This window comes from Emys orbicularis, chromosome 9 (genome assembly GCF_028017835.1).
Source record: "Emys orbicularis isolate rEmyOrb1 chromosome 9, rEmyOrb1.hap1, whole genome shotgun sequence".
Lineage (NCBI taxonomy): Eukaryota > Metazoa > Chordata > Testudines > Emydidae > Emys > Emys orbicularis.
In genome coordinates this window covers 76,781,576-76,791,649 of record NC_088691.1, presented here as the reverse complement: position 1 = coordinate 76,791,649, position 10,074 = coordinate 76,781,576, and the positions used below count along the sequence as shown (strand labels likewise).

The window sequence follows — 10,074 nt, the reverse complement described above, 5'->3', positions numbered from 1 at the left end:
ATATTATATCAGAAGTTATAGTTAAAAAAAGGTGGAGCAATTACTTCCTCAACTGGCCTGGCTTTTCAGGGAAATCTTGCAGAAAAATTCCATCAGTTTAAGCAACAAGTTGTTAACTGTTCTCATTGCTAGAAAGGCTTCAGAGAAAGCACCTAAAATACTGTCAATGGCTTTCTTCATGGGTCAGTCCCATTAGTAGTGCAAGTGCACAATGCTTGTACATAGGAGGAGGAAGATGATAAAGGTTTTGAAAGGACTATGGAAAACATTGAGATTTACTATATCTCTATAAAAATATTGCTCTTGAGAGATTTTTGTTATTTGCAATAAAGGGCAAATATATGTGACTGGCAATGCTCAAAGATATGAATTTGGGTCACTTTGACTCATTAATGAACAGACAGGAAAGCATATGGAATAATAAAATTAACAGATTGAGACACTGACTGCTGCAGAGAGCATGAGTTAACCTTAGTCTGAACCACATACATTGTGTTGAGGCAGTGAAATACAGCCAGGGGCTCTAGGTGATCCAGCAAGAGCAATTCCATGAGGCATCATTTCAGAAGGGGGAAAATACAGCTGAAGAAAATGGAAATTGCAATCAAAATAGAAATAAAAAGCTTTCTGAAAGTCAGATTCCTATTTGATGGAAGTGGTGGTGAATGTGAGCCATGAAATATAATCAAATACAAAGAGAAAAAATCATTTTTCATAGGCATATTGTACAGTTATAAAGTCCAACCTAATCTTGGAGAACAGCAAGGCTTTGAACAGATCTCCTTAGATACACTAACTGTACAGCAAACTTCTTCACCATGAAAAATACAGCTAAACATAAATGGCAGATGTAGCCATTAAACAGGATATTTATGCACAATGGAGTGTTAGTCCAAGAAAAAATAATAATTTAGCCAAGGAAAAGGCACAGAAATCTAAAGCAGATTTCATATTTGGGACATAAAATATTGGAACAAGGGCAAGGGACTACTACAACTTTCCATACAGTGAGATGAAGTTAGTTTAACAAATTATTCTTGCAAATGCCACAGAATTGTATACAGAGAACACAAGACAATATGCTAGGCAAATTCTCTGATGTCGGTCTAAAATATCTGAAAGGAGAATACCATATTAAGATAGACAACTCAGTGCTTCCAAATTCCAATGTAAAGTCAAAACTGAACTTGATAATGTGGAAGAAACGGGAGTTACTGAAAAGTAAAACAGACAGGCTGACTTAATTGCATGGTTTCAAATGAAATTCTTACACTTTACTTTGTGAAGTATATTTTATCTATACAGTTTTATGATGTTTAAAAATTATTTGGCATATAATTCATGTCAATGGTCAAAGTGAGTTGCTAAAAATGACACTGGAAAAACAAACGTTAATAAGCGTTTCAGTACTGAGATGCTGATCAACAATCTATCAGTTTTAAAATGAATGTTTAAAATTAAATATACACACGTTAAGAGGGAAGGTACTGTACATCTGGGGTCAGGCTTGGGTTATGAGGGATTACAGGTGTTGGTTGCAAGGGTGAAGGGATACATACATATCACATAACCGGCATAGACCCAGATTGGGGTGCAAGAGTTTTTCAAGTGTCAGTGGATAAGAGGGCTCGGGTACCCCACCCATGTAATGTATAAGGAGTCCAAGTCAGTATCTGTGTAGCGAATGAGTACATGGGTGGGGTGCGTACCTTGGTTCGTCAGGGAAGGAAGTGGGTTATTTCCCTGGTCGGTGGTCTCAGTTACTCAGTTGGTATTGGCGGTGTCCTGTGATGTGTTCCGTATAAATATCTCTTACTCTTTAACTCAGCCAATTGTACTCACATCTGGTGATATTTTTGAAGAACAGCCATTTGCATTGACACTCCTAACTAAACAAGGCAGAAAGAAAATATGCATATATGGTGTATATAATTTGTACGGTATCTTTGAGGACTTGTTTGCTGCACCTTGAAATAGAAACAAGTCCACCTTCCCTGCTACAGAGGCAGAAGGGAGTGCTACATTTCCCCTAGCTCCCTCAATTCCCAAGTTATAACAGGTAGTACATTTTATTTAGTGTTTTCCTGCCCTTAGAATTTCCCATCTTTGCATGGTATGGTAGCAAATTCTGGTTATGGAATTCAGACAGCAGGTTTACTCTACACCAGCTGTCCTCTCGCCCAGAAACAAGAAAGGGATTGGCTACCTCTACAATGTTGTTACATGATTATTCAATATGTATATTACAGTATCTATTTTAGAGTTTGTCCATCACCATAGTATCACAGCACATGCCACCCCAAATTCACAGCAATAAAAAAATTTCTAATGGACTTCCTGGATTCTCTGGCTCTTTTAAAGATCATAACCAGGACTGCGATCCCACTGCGTTAGGTGCTGTACAGACACAAAGAGGCAGAATGAGAGAGAGAGAGAGTCAGTCCTTCCCCCAAGGGCTTACAATTTGAGGCCTGGGCAAAAAGTTTGGAAGGGGATAGGGCTGAGGAGCCCACACTGGCTGTCCTTTGGGGGCAGGCTCTTAAGGGGTCAAGACTAGTGAGAGGCCAAAGGCAGGCAATCCAAGGAGACTGGCTTATACAGGGCCCTCATGGGCTGAGGTCACAGCAGAGGCGGCGAGTTGTATGGGCCCGTGGTACCCGGGCTCCAGCAACTTCAGGACTCAGGGGGCCCAGCTCCACCAATGTTTGGGGCCGGGTCTCTCCCCCGGCCCCGCCTGCTGCCCCCATACCCCACTTGCTGCCCCCATGCACCTCCCCCCCGAGTGTCCCTGCCTGCCCTAGGCAGCAGGTGGCTGCCCCCTGCAGCCCCATGATGCGCTCCCTCACTGGCCGCTGCTGTGGCCCGCTACAAGGGAACCGCGCAGCAGGCAGGCTGAGGCAGCTGCTGCACCTGCAGAGGGAGGAAGTGCATTGCAGCCCTGCCCCCAGCAGGCGACTTGGCTGGACCTCCTGAGCAGCAGCCTGAGGGGGCTTGGGTGAGTGTCATGCCGGAGCCCCCCTGAGCTCGCTGCTGCTGGCGGGGAGAGGGCTGGGGAGAGTCTGCCTCTCTGGCCCCACCCCCACCCCAGCCCCAGGGCAGCCTGCCTGCTGTGCCCCAAACTCCTCATTCCTGGCCCAGCCCCACACCTCCTCCTGCACCCCAACCCCCTCCCAGAGCCCACACCCAGCACCCCAAACCCCCTCCCACACCCCAACCCCCTGTCCCAGCCCAGAGCCCGCACCCCTCCCACATCCAAACTCTCTCCCAGAGCCAGCACCCAAACTTCCTCCCAGAGCCTGCACCCCAAACTCCCTCCTGCACCCAAATTCCCTCCCAGAGTGTTAGGCAGGTGGGATTTGGACCCATTCTGGCCACCACCAAAAATTATACAAACCTGCTGCCCCTGGGTCACAGGCCCACAAATGCCCGTATTAACATATATTTGCATACCTATTGGCCAGCGGCAGCGGAGCTGGCTGCTTTATAATAATTAGACATGGTCAGGTGTCCCCGGGGCAGAGACCCCCCATCCCCCCCTCTCTCTCGGGGCAGAGCACTCCCCCACGTTTCCCTCTCCGGTCCCCTGCCCACGAGGCGGCAGGAGGGGGCGGGTCTCAGCAGCCGCTCTCTGCTCCCTCCCAGACCATCCCGTCGCGGGGCGGTGCAGCCGGGCGGGAGACGGACACAGGGGTGCCTGCGCTGCTCCGCTCCACTCCACTCCACCTACCCGGACCCGGACGCGGCTCTGAAGGTGAGGGGTTGACAGGGAAGCCGGCTGCCCCGGCCAGAGGGGATTGCCCCGCCCTCAGGGGCAAGTGGGGGAACTGCCCGCCATGGTGCTCGGGGCGGGGTCCTGCTCACCCCCAGGGGCGGCTGCAGGGGGCCGGTGTCCCCCGCGGGTGATGGCGAGGGCGGGGCTTGCCCCCTCCCCAGCAATGCTGAGGACCGACACCTTTCACTTTCGTTTCTTCTGCGCCTGACGGGGTTACGGGTGACCGCGCCTAGCGACCCTCCGTGGTCTCTGTAGACCCGGGAACTGGGACTTCCTGCTTCCCGCCCCGGCTTGTCCGTGGACTGGGATCTGTATGTCTGCTTCCCCCGTCCCGAGCATGCTCTGCAGTCTGTCAGAAGGGAAGGGACCCCATCACTCCCCTGTTAGCGAGAGAGGGAAAGAGCTTGATCTCTTTGCTTTGCCAGAAAGAAGACTGAGAGGCGAGTCATAATAAGTACCTTAACCAGGGAAAACAGCAGGTACTAAAGGGCTCTTTCATTTAGTAAAGAAAGGCATAAATGGAAGCAATCTCTGGATGTTAACAAAAACAAAAACTTCAAATTAAAAATGAGGCACATATTTTTAACATTGAGAGAAATTAACTTTTGGAACAAACTACCAAGGGAAGTAGTGGAGTCTCCCTCTCTTGAGGTCTTCAGGATGCCTATCTCAAATATATGTTTTAATCCCACTGTGAAGCATTCATCCGCAGAGGACTATTCTCTTGGGATGGACTCACCCTGAGTCAGGAGGGAAATAGACTTCTGGGAAGGAGGCTGGCATAACTGATTAAAAGAACTTTAAACTAAGAACTCAGGGGAAACAGTTGGGAGATGCTCACATAATCTCACTCCTGATTCTAATATTGACAGGGAGGAAAGTCAAGAAAGTGAGAATACAATAGTGGAGAAAGGAACAGCAGTGGATAGGAGAATGGACATTAAGAGGAAAGAAAGTGCCAATACAAATGAAGCTAGTAGGTAGGCTATACTGGCAGTAGAATGACTATACCCAGTCAGGTGAGGAATCTGGGCAACGCCAAGCAGAAACAACTAAGATGTTTGTATAGCAAGGAGCCTGGGTAACAAAATGCAGGAACTAGATCTACTGGTGCAGGAAGTGAAACCAGATATTAGAGGTAGGGCTCTACCAAATTCATTGTGAAAAATGCATCACAGACCGTGAAATCTGGTCTTTTGTGTGCTTTTACCCTGTACTATACAGATTTGACAGGGGAGACCAGTGTTTCTCAAATTGGAGTCCTGACCTGTGATAAATAAAGGGGGGGATAGCTCCCTTTGATGAACACCCATCCAGCCAGTTAGCTGTAAAATCCCTCTTGGTAACTGTTTTTACTTGCTTTACCTGTAAAGGGTTAAAAAGTTCCCCAGGTAAAGGGGAAAAAAGTGGGCACCTGACCAAAAGAGCCAATGGGAAGGTAGAACTTTTTAAAATTGGTAAAGAAACTTTCCCTTTGTCTATTCTCTGGGCTGCAGGGACGGGGCAGCAATGCTGTAAGCAGGAGTGCTGTGTAAGGCTTGAACCAGATATGAAAATTCATCAGATCATACCTAGAATTACTTATTTGGAACCCCCCCAAATATGTAAGAACATTAGGGCTGTTTAGCTAGACGCAATCAGGTTTATTTTCTTTATTTTGGCTTGTGGATCTCCTCTGTGCTAACTCCAGATGCTTTTGTTTGCTTGTAACCTTTAAGCTGGACGCCCAAGAAAACTATTTTGGGTGCTTGATTTTTGGAATTGCTCTTTTAAAATCTAGCAAAAGCCTAAGTTCCAGATGTATTTTCTTTCTTTTTGTGTTTAATAAAATTTACCTTTTTTAAGAACAGGATTGGATTGTTGGTGTCCTAAGAGGTTTGTGCATGTTGTTTAATTAGCTGGTAGCCACAGCTAATTTCCTTTGTTTTCTTTCTCAGCTCTTCCTGGGAGGAGGGGTGAAAGGGCTTGGGAATTCCTCCCTGTGGAGTACCCTCAAGTGCTCCTACCTGGATTCAAAAGGGGTTTTTTTTTGCATTTGGGTGGTGGCAGCATTTACCAAGCCAAGGTCAGAGAAAAGCTGTAACCTTGGGAGTTTAATACAAGCCTGGAGTGGCAAGTATTAATTTTTAAAATCCTTGCGGGCCCCATTTCTGCACTTGGAGTGACAGAGTTGGGCTTTGGCCTTGACATGACCCAATATGGAGTTGTAGGGGGTAACAAGGTTATTTTAGGGGGGTCACAGTATTGCTACCCTTATTTCTTTGCTACCTTCATAGCTGGGGGGGGGGGGGGGGGGGGGCTGAAAAGCTGCAGCTATTGGTCAGGTGCCCAACCCTGAAGGGACTGTGAATTTGATAGGGCCCTAATTATAGGATAGCAGAAACATGGTGGAATAGTAGTCATGACTGGAGTATGAGAATTGAAGGGCATGTGCTGTTCAGGAAAAGCAGAAATAAAGATAAAGATGGTGGAGTAGCATTGTATATTAATGATGAGGTAGACTGTAAAGAAATTAGAAGTGATGGAATGGATAAAACAGAGTCTGTCTGGGTCAAAATCACTTTGGGGAAGAAAGCTGCCAGAGGTTCCCCTAGGATAGTGCTTGGTGTATGTTATAGACCCCAGAATCTGATTTGGATATGCATGGAGACCTCTTTAATATTTTTAATGAAATAAATACTACTGGGAATTGTGTGATTATGGGAGACTTTAATTTTCCAGATTTAGACTAGAGGACAAGTGCTGCTAATAATAGTAGGGCCCAGATTTTCCTGGATGTGATAGCTTCCAGATTTCTTCACCAACTAGTTGCTGAATGAACAAGAGGTGATGCCATTTTTAGATTTGGTATTGGTGAGCAGTGAGAACCTCATAGAAGAGCTGGTTGTAGGAGAAAACCTTGGTTTGAGTGATTATGAGCTAATTCAGTTTAAACTAAATGGAATGATAAACAAAAATAGATCTGCAACTAGGTCCTTGATTTCAAAAGGGTGAACTTTAAGGGTTCTATAGTCATATCGATTAAAAGAAAACAAGAAAAGAAGAAATGGGACTGCTAAACACTGAGGATGGGGTGGATAATCTAGGCATGGCCCAACACCTAAACAAATACTTTGCCTGAGTTTTTAATCAGGACAATGAAGAGCTTAGGTGTAGTGGCAGGGTGGCTAATGGAAATGAGAATATAGAAATAGAAATTACCATATCCAAGGTGGAAATCAAACTCAACCAACTTAATGGCACTAAATGGGGAGGCCTGATAATCTCCATCCAAGAATATTAAAGGAACTGGCACATGAAATTGCAAACCAATAGCAAGGATTTTTAATGAATCTGTAAACTCGGGGGTTGTACCCTAAGAATGGAAAATTGCTAATATAGTACCTATTTTTAAGAGCGGAAAAGAAGTGGCAAACTACAGGCCTATTAGTTGGACCTCAATTGTGTAAAAAGTCTTGGAACAATTTTGAAAGAAAAAGTAGTTAAGGACATAGAGGTAAACAGAAATTGGGATAAATATAACATGGCTTTACAAAAGGTAGATCATGTCAGACAAACCTGATTTCCTTCTTTGAGAAGATAACTGATTTTTTTTTAAGACAAAAGAAATGCAGTAGATCTAATCTAACTGGATTTCAGTAAGGCATTTGACACAGTTCCAGTGGGAAATTATTAGTTAAATTAGAGAAGATTGGGATTAATATGAGAATTGAAAGATAGATAAATTAAAGGGGAGATTGCAGTGGGTCATATTGAAAGGTCAACTGTCAGGTTGGAGGGAAATTACTAGTGGAGTTCCTTAGGGATCAGTCTTGGGACCTATCTTATTTAACATTTTTATTAATGAGCTTGACACAAAAAGTGGGAGTGTATTAATAAAATTTGCAGGTGACACAAAGTCACAGAGGAGGACCGGAATATCATACAAGATTATCTGGTTGACCTTGAAAACTGGAGTAATAGAAATGGGATGAAATGTAATAGTACAAGGTCATTGACTTAGGGACTAACCTCAAGATTTGTTGCTATAAGATGGGGACTTGTCTGTTGGAAGCGACAGAGAAGGAGAAAGACTTTGGGTGTATTGGTTGATCACAGGATGACTATAAGCCACCAATGTGATGTGGTCGTGAAAAAGGCTAATACAGTCCTGGGATACATCAGGTGAGGTATTTCCAGTAGAGATAAGGAAGTATTAGTACCATGATACAAGGCACTGGAGAGACCTCATCTGGAATACTATATGTAGTTTAAGAAAAATGAATTCAAACTGGAACAGGGGCAGAGAAGGGCTACTAGGATGATCTGAGGAATGGAAAACCTACCTTATGAGAGGAGACTCACAGAGTGTGGCTTGTTTAGCCTAACCAAAAGAAGGCTATGGGGAGATGTGATTGCTGTCTACAAATACATCTGAGGGATAAATACCAGAGAGGGAGAGGAGTTATTTAAATTAAGCACCAATGTGGACACAAGAACAAATGGATATAAACTGGCCATCAACAAGTCTAGGCTTGAAATTAGACAAAGTTTCTAACCATCAGAGGAGTAAAGTTCTGGAACAGCATTCCAAGGAAAGTAGTGGGGGCAAAAAGCCTTATTTGTTTTAAGACTGAGCTTGATAAATTTATGGAGGGGATGATATGATGAGACTGCCCACAATGGTATGTAGCCAATCTGCGACTGTTAGTATCTAATATCTCCAATGACCAGTGATGGGACACTAGCCAAAGAGGGCTCTGAGGTACTACAGAGAGTTCTTTCCCATGTGTCTGGCTGTTGGGTCTTGCCCACATGTTCAGGGTCTAACTGATTGCCATATTTAGGGTCGGGAAGAAATTTTTCCCCAGGTCAGACTGGCAGAGACCCTGAGGTTTTTTGCCTTCCTTTGCAGCATAGGGCACAGGTCACTTGCAGGTTTAAACTAGCGTAAATGATGGATTTTCTGTAATTTGACGTATTTAAATCATGATGTGAAGCCTTCAGTAACTCAGCCAGAGGTTATGAGTCTATTACAGGAGTGGGTGGGTGAGGTTCTGTGGCCTGCAACGTGCAGGATGTCAGACTAGATTATCATGATGGTCCCTTTTGTCCTTAAAGTCTATGAGTCTAAGGGTATGTCTACACTACGAAATTAGGTCGAATTAATAGAAGCCGGTTTTTTAGAAATCGGTTGTATACAGCTGATTGTGTGTGTCCCCTCATAAAATGCTCTAAGTGCATTAAGTCGGCGGACCGCGTCCACAGTACCGAGGCTAGCGTCGACTTCCGGCGCATTGCACTATGGGTAGCTATCCCACAGTTCCCGCAGTCTCTGCCGCCCATTGGAATTCTGGGTTGAGATCCCAATGCCCGAATGATGCAAAACAGTGTCGCGGGGGGTTCTGGGTACATGTCGTCAGGCCCCTCCCCCTCCGTCAGAGCAACGGCAGACAATAGATTCACGCCTTTTTACCTGGGTTACCTGTGCAGACAACATACCACGGCAAGCATGGAGCCCGCTCAGCTCAGCTCACCGTCACCATATGTCATCTGGGTGCCGGCAGACGTGGGACTGCATTGCTACACAGCAGCAGCAGCAGCTAACTGCCTTTTGGCGGTAGACGGTGCAGCATGACTGGTAGTCTTCATCGGCGATCTGGGTGCTGGCAGCTGTGGGGCTGGCAGCCGTAGGGCTGCATTGCACCAGCCCCTTGCCTTTTGCCTTTTGGCAGTAGATGGTGTATTACGACTGGTAACCGTCGTCATCGTACAGCAGTGGCTGGAACTCCGTATGTCCCCCAGTCCCCCATCCCCCCCCAGTCATATTCTGCTGCCTTCACAATGACGATGATGGCTATCAGTTGTAGTATGCCATTTTCTACCAAGCGCCCTGTTGGATCATCGCACATTAGCAGAGTCTTCCCTGAGCAGCAGATCGTGCAAATAGGCCTGAAGGCCATCGTCATCATAACTGCCAAGTGCCCAGTATTTGCTGCCAAGCACCCAGAAGATGCCGAGGGCTATCAGTCATGCTGGACCGTCGTCTTAAGATGTAAAAAATAGATTTGTTATGTATTCATTTGCTTCCCCCTCCCTCCGTCAAATCAACGGCCTGCTAAACCCAGGCTTTTGAGTTCGATCTTTGGGGGGGGCCATTCTGTGTGACAGTTGTTTGTGTTTCTCCCTGATGCACAGCCACCTTTGTTGATTTTAATTCCCTGTACCTGTACGCCATGTCGTCACTCGCCCCTCCCTCCCTCCCTCCTTCCTCTGGTCCGTCAGATACTAGTTTCGTGCCTTTTTTCAGACCAGACGCCATA

At 45.6% G+C, this 10,074-nt stretch overlaps 1 protein-coding gene across 1 annotated transcript in view; it reads left to right on the top strand.

Moving 5' to 3' along the window:
• The first annotated feature begins 3,646 nt into the window (after positions 1–3,646).
• Positions 3,647–10,074, top strand: part of PLSCR1 (phospholipid scramblase 1) — a 48,782-nt gene continuing 42,354 nt past the window's right edge. Inside the window, exon 1 of the mRNA XM_065410617.1 lies at positions 3,647–3,751. The gene's annotated coding sequence lies outside the window, so the exon portion shown is untranslated. The remainder of the gene's footprint in view (positions 3,752–10,074) is intronic.